Raw genomic sequence first — 11,416 nt, forward strand, 5'->3', positions numbered from 1 at the left:
TGACGACGCGGCAGGGCGGGCCGCGGCCTGGAAAAGGAAAGCTGCTGTGCCGCCCACCATGTGACAGGCCCCACCCTCCTCCGCCATTTTGAATTGTGGCGAGAAATTGGCGTTCTGAGAACTGTGAGAACCTTTCCCATTTTGAAAACTGGAGGACGTCACTGTATGACTGCTGGAAGCCCTTTTCAGAGAGTGAGAAACGCGGTATTAGTCTAAGCTGACGTCGATTCACACAGTCAAGACTGGTTAATACAGCATCCTACCTTTATCCGAATACATTTATTGAATACCAACTGTAGGTGTCAAACACTAGTATAGATGTTGGGGATACAGCGCAAATTAAAGCAGACCAAAATCCCAGTTCTTGTGTATCTTTATATTCTTGGGGGAGGGACAATAATAACATATATATATATAACATAAAATTAATGACAAATGCTAGGGAGAAAAATAAGGCGAGGGAAGGTGGGTGGGAGAGCGCTCGGTGGCGGTAAAAGGGAATTGCAGTGTTAAAGAGTGGTCAGAGGTGGCCTCTCTCAGATGGTAATTCTGAAATTCTTGAAAAGGGGCGGTGTTTGTAAAAGGGTGGGAAAATCTGATAACGTTGGACTTTAAGGGCGGTTAAGGAAGACCTTTCTTAGATAGTAATGCATGAAAGAAGGTACTGTATGAGCTAGTAAGCAACAACTCGTTTTCACAGTTAAGAAAAACAACCACAGTTTTAGGATGTTATCTCATTTCCTTTCTCAATTTTCTGTTTTCTGTGTTTTCAGGTAACAGTCCAGCTACACTGGCTTTCTTAGTATTCTTCCAGCGAACTAAACTTGTTCCCACCTCTACAACTTTACTTAGGCTGGCATTTTCCTCTTCATATCTTTGCTCTCATCATCCAAACCTTTTCTCAATTGTCATCTCCTCAGAAAACACTCCCCTAACCACCCTATCTATACAACTTCCTATTACAACTTCTTATCTATACATATATATATACAATACATATATATATACTATATATATGCAATACATATTTATACATATATGTACACAATACATATATATATACATATATATATACACATAGATATATATAAAATATATCTATATTTTCTCCCCAGAAAACACTCCCCTAACCACCCTATCTATACAACTTCCTATACAACTTCTCACATGCCCTTACTGGGCTTCCCTGGTGGCTTAATGGCAAGGAATCCACCTGCCTACGACGCAGGAGACACATGTTCCATCCTTGGGTCAGGAAGATTCCCCTGGAGAAAGAAATGGCAACTGACTCCAGTATTCTTTCTGTGGAAATCTCATGGACGGGCGACTCTGGTGGGCTCCAGTCTATGGGGTCTCAAAGAGCTGGACACTACTTAGCAACTCAGCAACAACAACAACATCCCCTTCCCAGCTTAATTTTCTTTAAAGAAATTCATCTGAAAATATTTGTTTACCCCCACCCCCTTAACAGTAAGCCTCTTGTTCACTGTTATATCCCCAACAAGCTCATAGTAGAACCTCAAATATTATTTGAGAGAGTGCCAGCCTCAGCATGATGGCCATTTCATCAGCCAGATATGTATTTCACTCCAAGCAGTTACAACAATATCCCTCATACTTACCTGCTCAACTTTCAAGCATTCTTGATATTAATATTACCATTTTTGACAGTATGGAAATGTGGATTAGATACTGTGTCTCTACTCAGTGTTTGTCTTATATTATGTAATCATATACTAGAACTTTTACCTTTTTACCTAGTGTAAAGTGAATTCTTCAGTGGCCAGCAGTTGCTGTTAAGCTTGATATTGAGATTATGGCAATAACATTAGCCACTCCTTGACATATTCTTGAGACAAATATGGCTTAATGTAAAATATAAAATGATAAAAGAAGTAGAAAACATAAGTATATATGTCCATAGCTTTGGGGATGTGGAAGGACTTTCTAAATTTGACACAAAATCCACAAAAGGGATTACTGTTAAATACAACTTCATAAATGAAAGCTTCTGAATATCAACACACAATGCTAATAAAATTAAAAGACAAATGATACACTGAGAAAAATAATTTAAGTATGATTGCTAAGGATTAGTACTGGTTTATAATAAAAAGGGAAATTGGCAAAAATGCTGCATATATGATAAATATATGATAAGCATGTATGGCTAATATTACTACAGACAGTGTCCAATTTATGATGGTTTGACTTAAACAATTTTTTTGACTTTAAGATAGTATAAAGTGATACTTATTCAGTACTTCAGACTTTGAATTTTGATCTTTTTCTGGGCTAGCGATATGCAGTACAATACTTTCTGGTAATGCTGGGCAGCAGCAGTGAGCTGCAGTTCACAGTCAACCACATCTTGAGGGTAAATAACCCAAATACTAGTAACAATTCTGTACCCACACAACCATTCTGTATTTCAGTATTCAATAAATGACATGAGATATTCATCACTTTATGATAAAATAGACTTTTTGTTAGATGATTTTGCCGAATTGTAGGCTAATGTAAATTATCTGAGCGTGTTTGAGGTAGTCTAGGCTAAACTATCGGAGAAGGCAATGGCACCCCACACCAGTACTCTTGCCTGGAGAGTCCCATGGACGGAGGAGCCTGGTAGGCTGTAGTCCATGGAGGGACACGACTGAGCAACTTCACTTTCACTTTTCACTTTCATGCACTGGAGAAGGAAATGGCAACCTACTCTAGTGTTCTTGCTTGGAGAATCCCAGGGATGGGGGAGCCTGGTGGGCTCCCATCTATGGGGTCACGCAGAGTCGGACACAACTGAAGCGACTCAGCAGCAGCAGTAGGCTGAACTATGCTGTTTGGTAGGTTATGTGCATCAGATGCATTTTCCACTTAGGATATTTTCTACTTAGGATGGATTTTTTGGGACATAACCCCATCATAAATTGAGGAAGATCTGTAGTCTATGAAGTACTATTATAAATGTTTTTAAAAGTAAGTGCTCCAATGAAAAAATAGGCAAAGGACATGAATAGACAATTTGAAGGAGAAAACATTTGGCTGATAAACATAACAATAATAGTAATCAGAGTGAATAATCAACCTCACGAGTAATCAGAAATAAAAACAATGATATCTTTTTTTTGCCTAGCAGAATGTCAAAGATTAAACATTTTATAATATTAAGTGTTGGTAAAGATGGTATGAAATGTGCACACTTGTATGCTACTAATACAAATTGATACAACCATTTTAAGGTAATCGGGCAACATGTATCAAAAGCCTCAACATCCATATTGTTTGACCAACAAGTCCACATATAGAAATTTATTTTAAGGAAAATAAGTGGACAAGTTTGCAAAAGTGTACCTACTAAATATACAAAGGTGTTAATCTTAATTAATTGTATAGTATTGAAATACTGAAAAATCAGAAAAATATTCAACAATAATAAGTTACAGTGTATCCACATAATGGACTACTACATAGCCATTAGAAATGAGTAGCTAAAGAAATGGGTAGATCTGAAAATATGTTTTTAAATAGAAAGACAATCTATAAAATAGTACATATTCTATTTTTATATTAAGATACATGTGTGTGTGTATATATATATATATAGAAAAAAGTCTAGATGAGTATGTATGCAAATAAAATGAAAGGATTATTAGTCATTTTGACTTCTTTACCTCTTTCTGTTTTGTCTTGAATATTTACAATATGCATTTATTACTTGGTATTGAGAGAGGGGCAATTTTTATTTTGAAAGAAAAGTCTGTTTGAATCTGGAAAAAAAACCAAAAACGAATATCTCCCCAACTACTTATTCCTTCCATGTTTCAACAAGTCTACTCTCTTCTTTCTTTCTTCTCTCTCCCCGGTGTATTCTTTCAAGCTTTTTATAAGCCAGAGAGTGCTTACTTCCAACATCTAGGAAATGAATTCTCAAAACAGTTTATCCGATAATGGCGTTCAATGCCACACTAGAACCCAAGGAAGCAACCACTGAATAATTCTCATTGAGTTTCTCTCTAGCCTAATTACATCTCTCTCTTGTGCTTTTTACATATGTGTGATGTTCACATCATTTTTATCACTTCCTTAACAGAGAAAAATAAAAGAATATTCCAATTTTCCTTCTGTTCATTTATTCAGCAAAATGTATTGATCATCTACTATATGATGATCATCTACAGTAGATTGACCATCTGCTGTATTTCCCAGATATTAAATGGTGGCTGGGAATAGATCAGTGAATCACAAACCACAAGTCCCTGCCCTTGTGGCAAGACAGACATTGACTAAATACTTTTAAATGTAATGAACATTACAAAAGAGACATGGATACAATAGGAGAGATATATGAAAGGAACGTTTAACCTAGAAAAGCTGCCATTTTTAGCTGTGACTTGAGCTGAAGGAAAAATGATGGTTAGAGAGGAAAGGAAGATAAGGGAGGAGCCCTGAGGGAGGGAATAACCTATACAAATTACCTGCGGTCAGAAAATGGAGACTAGGAAACTGAAAGAATAGCTTGTTTTCTCTAGAAAATCATTCTATTTTATTTTCTTCATAGCACTTATCACACTGGAATTTATCTAGTCTATTTGCTTATGATGTTTACTGATTGTATTTCTATGTTTATAGTCTGTCAGTCTTCCCACTGGCCCACTCCCAGTGTAAAGTTCTGTGGGAACTGAGGCTTAGCCCCACTCCTTCACCACTGAATTTTCCAAGCCTGAAATACATAATAGACACTCATCAGTATTTCTGGACTAAATCAATGAGTTGCTGTGCTGTGCTTAGTTGCTCAGTTGTGTCCGACTGAGTGGGTTGCCATGCCCTCCTCCAGGGGATCTTCCCAACCCAGGGATTGAACCCATGTCTCCCACATTGCAGGCAGATTCTTTACAATCTAAGCCACCAGGGAAGCCCAAATCAATGAATTAGCTTGTAGTTCAAATTAGAGATTTTGGATCTTATCCTCAGAGCAATGGGAAGTAGTTGAAGAGTTTTAAAAGGATTACTTAAAAGCAAACTGATGAAGGATTTTTCATTTTTTAAAAAAGATCTTTATGGCTGCTATGTGTTCTTTTTTTTTTTTTTTTTGCATTTTCTTTATGGTGGATTTATTTACTATTTTAGGAGTCCAAACTCCTTTATTTTTAAGAAATTCAACAGGTTTTGTGGCATCCTCCTAAATATCTATTTATTTAGTTTGGATACTGCCTCTAATGTCTTTGTTAAAATTTTTTCATAGGAATCACTGAACAAAATCAGTTAACCAGAAAACCAGTATCTGCTTCTTAGCACTTCCATTTTGCTTAAGTTCATTCCTTTAGGAGTTCATAATAATATTCAAAACATGAATGGGTTTTAAATGTTTTCTTCAGTTTGCCCTGAGAAAGGGGCAACAGGATGGGAAGAGACAGCTGAGCTCATTCATTCATTTATTCATTGATTCAGTTAAGTCTTTCATTCAACAGTATTTATTGTGTGCCATGGCACTGTGCTAGGTCTTGGGGCTACCGATATAAAAGATATAGTCTCTGTCCTGAGGAACTTCACAATCTAGAGGAAAGGCATCCTGGGAGGATATATTTCATTTGCAGTCATTTTGTGACAATATGTGGAAGCTAAAGCTGATCTGTTGGTTCCATTATAGGGGCCCCAGCAACACTTTTTCGGAAGTCAGCCACAAGTTTGTATTTATAGAGTGTTTGAGGTCTTAAAAATAAATGAAAGATTAGAGAGTAAAGCACACAAAGTGTAAGAGTAAATCCCTTTTATTCCTTACCATCTGTGAAAGATATCTTTAACCTAAAAACCTTAAGAACATCTTGTATATTCGCCTTAGACTAGTTAAAAAGATTACAGTTGGTTTTATTCCTAGCAGCACAATGTCATGTTTACACCAGCACTGCTATTTAAGACCTAGTTGCTCTAAAACTCAGTTCATCTCTTTGAAAAGGTATATAGTGATGTGTATGATTTCTCCAACCAATGCCCTGTAAGTTAATTAACTGAGGTTGCTCTCCTCCAGGAAAATATACTCTAGAAAAAAATAAGAAGTGTTATTGCAAATATTCAAACATAGTAGAAATAAAATATGTACTGATACCTGCTTAATTATATCAGTAGTGGGGTAACTCAGTAGATTCACTGTCATGTCTCTTTTCCCCAGCTATTACAGCAACAATTAAAGAGTTCCTTTTCCATTCTATGCTTTGGGGGGATATAAAAAATAACCTGCCTAAGGAAGCAATATCAAGCACCTTATGTACCAAAACATCAACATTTCAGATGTTCTGGTTTAGAAAGCACAGGGCAGTTTTCCAGCTCATGCCAGAAACAACCAGGAAGTGATCTTCCTGTAACAAATCAAGTGCAATATAACAGAGAGAAGACAGAAAGCTTGGATTTAGAGAAGAAATACCCATCTTATCTCCAATTATTAATCTATTTTAATAAATACTTTGTCACTTATTTAAAATGGCAAATAACTAAATGTTTTAAATAGATTAAGCTGACTACGCACTTTCCCTGGCATCAAGCAACTTTATACCAAGTTTCTGTTTAGAGAGATGACTCTGTCCATGCTTATCTCTGTCCTTTTCAGTCATCATGAAAGCTTCAGGATCATCCGGCCCAACACCCATTTAAAGTTTCATTTCCATAGAGATCAGCTGTAAATAAACTTCTACTACCACCTGTCCAGTTTTACAGCCTCTCAACACTTTCCACGGAGCCCTCTGGGACTGCACACTCAATACTAACACACTCCCCTGCTTTCTCAGTCTATTCATAGAAAGATCTCTCCTTCTCAGCACTTTGAAAAGTGTCAGCTTCCAAAAGACCTCCTCTCCCCTCCAAACTCACTGAGAAATAAAAAAACAAGTGCAGACTTGGTTTTCCTCACAAAGACTTTATATCTCAAACCCAGAAGGAGAGTTGGGAGGGCACTTAGATAAAATACAGATTCCTAGGCCTCACTCTAATAATTTGATTCAGAAATTTTAGGACAGAACCCAAGAATCTTCATTTTATTTTATTATTTTGCATTTTATTTATTATTAATTTTTATTGGAATTTACAAATATACTCCAATAATTGTGTTAGTTACTGCTATACAGCAAAGTGAATCAACTATATATATACATATATCCCCTCTTTTTTTAATTTCCTTCCCATTTAGGTCACCACAGAACATTGAGTAGAGTTCCCTATGCTATACAGTAGGTTCTCATTAGTTATCTATTTTATATTAATACATAGTAGTGTATATATATTAATCCCAATCTCCCAAGTCATCCTACCCCACCTTCCCCTTGATATCCATATGTTTGTTCTCTACATCTGTGTCTCTATTTCTGCTTTGCAAATAAGTTCATCTATGTCATTTTTCTAGATTCCACATAGAAGTGATATTATACGATATTTGTTTTTCTCTTTCTGACTTACTTCACTCTGTATGACAGTCTCTAGGTCCATCCACATCTCTGCAAATGGCACAATTTCATTCCTTTTTATGGCTGAGTAATATTCCATTATACATATATGTATATGTATGTATATATGTATGTGTGTGTGTATATATATATATGTATATATATATCTCACATCTTTATCCAAGGAATTTTCATTTTAAAGAGACCCTCTAGGAGATTCAGATACAGGTTATCTGCAGAGAAGTGTTTGGAAGATGGGCTTTAGTTAAAACAATACTAATAGTTACCATCTACGGTGTCCCTAATATGTGCCAAGAATATTATGCACATTTTATCATTTAACTTTTACAAAAAAAAATCTTGAGATGTTACAAGCATTTTATAGTTGAGGGAAATGAAGCTTAAAGCAGCAAAACCAAAATTTGCATGAGATCACACAACTGGTAAATAATGAAGATAAATTTGTACTGTGTAAGTGCATGCTGCTTCTAACAACCCAGATCTCCAAGCTCCTAAACCAGAGGTCAAGTGAATACTACATTAAAAAATATGTTCCTAAAGATGATTGAAAAGGCAGAAAACCTAACTTTGCTGGAAATCATATTCCCTAGAAGTTCTATATATCTGACAATACTAAAGATATTGAATGGGAATGGTCTTTTCAAATAAAAGTTTTCACCTCCCTCCACCCTGCCCTCACAGACAATTGCAGAAATCAGGTAAAGTCACACATTTCTTTGGCTTAGGTTAATTTCTTGTTTTGTGTGTGTTTGTGGGTTTTGTTTGTTTTTTTTTTTTTATTTTTTTGGCAGGACATAAAGCACTTGGAAATACCTACAGAAAGGGTGCAGTCTCTGACTTCAAGAAGGCCTGAACAGTGCTCACCTGCTTCTTTGGTCCAGGGCTTGGTTGAGCAAGAATCCTAAAGTCATAAACAGAATATCAGACTTAGGCAGCAGTGTAGCTGGACTGGTCACTTTCCATTGGTGTAGAGTTGGAATTGTACAGTTTGGCTGGTTCATGTTGCCCGTTGAGTAAATGTAGTAAAAGTCAGTACAAGATGAGATGAGGAAACTAAGAGACACCAATACAGTTGGTATTAGCTCTAACCCTGAGCAATGCTTGCCAGACAAACAAGTTCATTTTAGTTTTCCCTTTGGCATTCCTCCCTAACTAAATTTCCAACCATCTACCCCAGGGTCTCACTGTCAGAGTTTAGCGAACCTCAGTTATTTCTAATCATAGTCAAAAGTTTATTATATCCCCTTACTATCAGTGATGTTTTCCTTTAAACTTATCCACATTTTAAAATGTATGTTTATTTAAAAGATATTTTGTATCACTATTATAAATGGAAAACCAGTATCACTTGTTATAAATGGAGGAAAATCAGAAAAATCAATACATAATTAGTAAAACAGTGTTCACCTGAATATCACCTAAGATCATGCTGATTGCACCTAATATGCTGACTAACATAAGCAAGAGAAACTTTGTCTATGGACTGGTATTCCTAGCCTGGAACCCAATGCTGTCCAGATGTTATTACTGCATTATGTTCCTTCTTTACCTTCCAAATTAAGCCAGTTCTATATTTTTCCTTTCAGGGCTCAAGCCTCTGGTGGCCTATTCCAAGGGGATAATTAGCTCAAATTGAATAAACCGATTTATAACATAGGAGAAGGATTAGAAGAGATTCTCTCCAGATAATACATATGGGTTTTAACTCTTGCCTTCTTGAAATAACTGTTATCTTTTTTTCTAGAAACCTATGATTGCCAAACCTCCAAATCACTGGGGCCAGAGCCTACCCTGGTGAGTCTGATTCCAGTAGAACTAAGGTGGCGTCCAGATATCTGTACTTAAGAAACAATCAATCAAACCTCCCCAAGTAATTTGAATGTGCAACCTGTTTGGGAACTTTGGAATAACCAAAAGAGAGGTCTTTTGAGGGGAGAAATAACAAGTTGATGGGGAAGATATTTTCATATAGGAGTGCTTGATGATATTTGTCAAATCACAGTGACTACAGACAAGGTTAATTCTGTAGACTTCTGTACCTAAGGAAGAATTTAATTGGAATTAAATGAGGTATATTCTTATTACATTATTAAAAGAATTTCAAAGTAGTGCCAGATACAAGTTTGGGGTAGGGGGCATAGACAGCCTGAGCCATATGCAAATATTCTGAGTAAATATCTGATAAAGATGGAATTTCAAATCAACTGAATGATAGACTACTTTTTAATCAGTGATTTTGAGACAATTAACTTTGTTTTTTTTTTTTTTTCAAGACAGGAATTATTTTTTATTGCTGTCAGTTATCTACAATTTACAAAATTGTAAAATACATCTCATTGAATCAGAATCATGAGAGGGTAACAGGCAGGAAGGCCAGGGGTCTCCAAATGGAAAAAAGAAGCTGCAGGTGCCAGACATTTTTATCTCTCTTAAGCCGCAGGAAGAAACAAACCAGCGATATGTCTTTCCTTCCCTATACAAATTTAAAAGAGGTTTCTCTTAAAGTGCTGTGTTGCCATGACACCTGGTCTCACCTGAAGCTAACTACTCTCAAACCTTGAGTTGACCAATACGTTTCTTTTTCGTATGGAAATGTTGTCTTAAGCTATGTTAATGAACCCCAGACTCTATCTTCAAGTTGGTTCCGCCAAATGGCCTAAATTTACTTACTCAGGTATTGTTTCCCTAAGCTATGTAAATGAAATTATTTGTTGGTATTCTGCCCTTCTACAAGATTCAAGTCAATCGTTTTATGGCCAGAGATGAATTATCTGGTGTCATTCTAAATTTTATGACATCCTTTTCATTAACAGACTGTGAGTGACTATATAACAGACAGCTAAAGACTAGAAGGGGGGTATTCTTTTGCCCCCTTCTGATGCCTATGTCAGAAGCTTTCTCTATCTCCTTTATACTTTAATAAAACTTTATTACACAAAAGCTCTGAGCCATCCAGCCTCGTCTCTGGCCCCGGATTGAATTCGTCTCCTCTGGAGGCCAAGAATCCCGCGTCTAATCGTTCAGCAACAACCTTTCATCTTGGGGGCTCGTCCGGGATCCTTCAAGACAAGGTAAGGATGCTTGGAGCTCTAGTTCTTTGTTCTCCTAGCAAACATGTTTTCTGCTGTACTTTACTAACTCTTCAGTGTGCTTGTGTGAATGAATGAAACGCCCTCGCGAAGCAAATGAGGAGCCCTGCTCTGCGTTTCCGCGGCGACCTCATAAGGCTTATGACAAAAACCTGTCTGGGGTTTATACCGACCTGCCAGTGGCAAGAGGCACCCAATGTCTTCTTCAGGAACCGACCAGAAACGGGCAAAGCGTGTGGACCGAACTCTCCTTTCTCGGTCAACTTTTCGGTCTCTTTGACCATTTCATAACTCTTTGGGAATTAAAAGTACTAACCTAATCTATCGGATCATAGGCTTTCAAGGGACTTGTAATCTATGTTGCTACTGTACTGTGGCCTAGGTCTCAAACTTGGATTGGTAGTCAGGAAGCGCCTAGCCTCGCTAGGCATGGAAAGTTCGGAAGCTAGGTGGAGCTCTAACTCCCAGAGCATCTCTGAGGTTAAAGGTGACTCGGATTGGAGCTGCAGTGGCTTTCTTTCCTTTGGTAACACTGGCTCTTAGTGGACCAGAGGAGGCTCTTATACCGGTGTGGTAACACTTGGAAGGAACATCTCAGTTTCATGTTTGTATCGGTCTTGCTGTGGTCAGGAATATACTTAGGGTCATGCACAGGCACTCAGGTGACAAATGTGTCCCCCAGAGGTCTTAGCCTGGAAAACATTCTGGAAGGTTACTCTGATTGCACCCCGGGTGGCATCAGAAGCAAGCGAGGTGAAGGGCTGGACGTCAGTCAGGGATGCCGTCAGGTCTACCCCTGGTGCATCCCCACCCCGTCTCGGTGGTAGAACCGGGAGGGACGAGTGTGACGCCTGCGTCGGTAAGGGACAGACTAAG

The sequence above is a fragment of the Odocoileus virginianus genome, chromosome X (assembly GCF_023699985.2).
Source record: "Odocoileus virginianus isolate 20LAN1187 ecotype Illinois chromosome X, Ovbor_1.2, whole genome shotgun sequence".
NCBI classification, from domain to species: domain Eukaryota; kingdom Metazoa; phylum Chordata; class Mammalia; order Artiodactyla; family Cervidae; genus Odocoileus; species Odocoileus virginianus.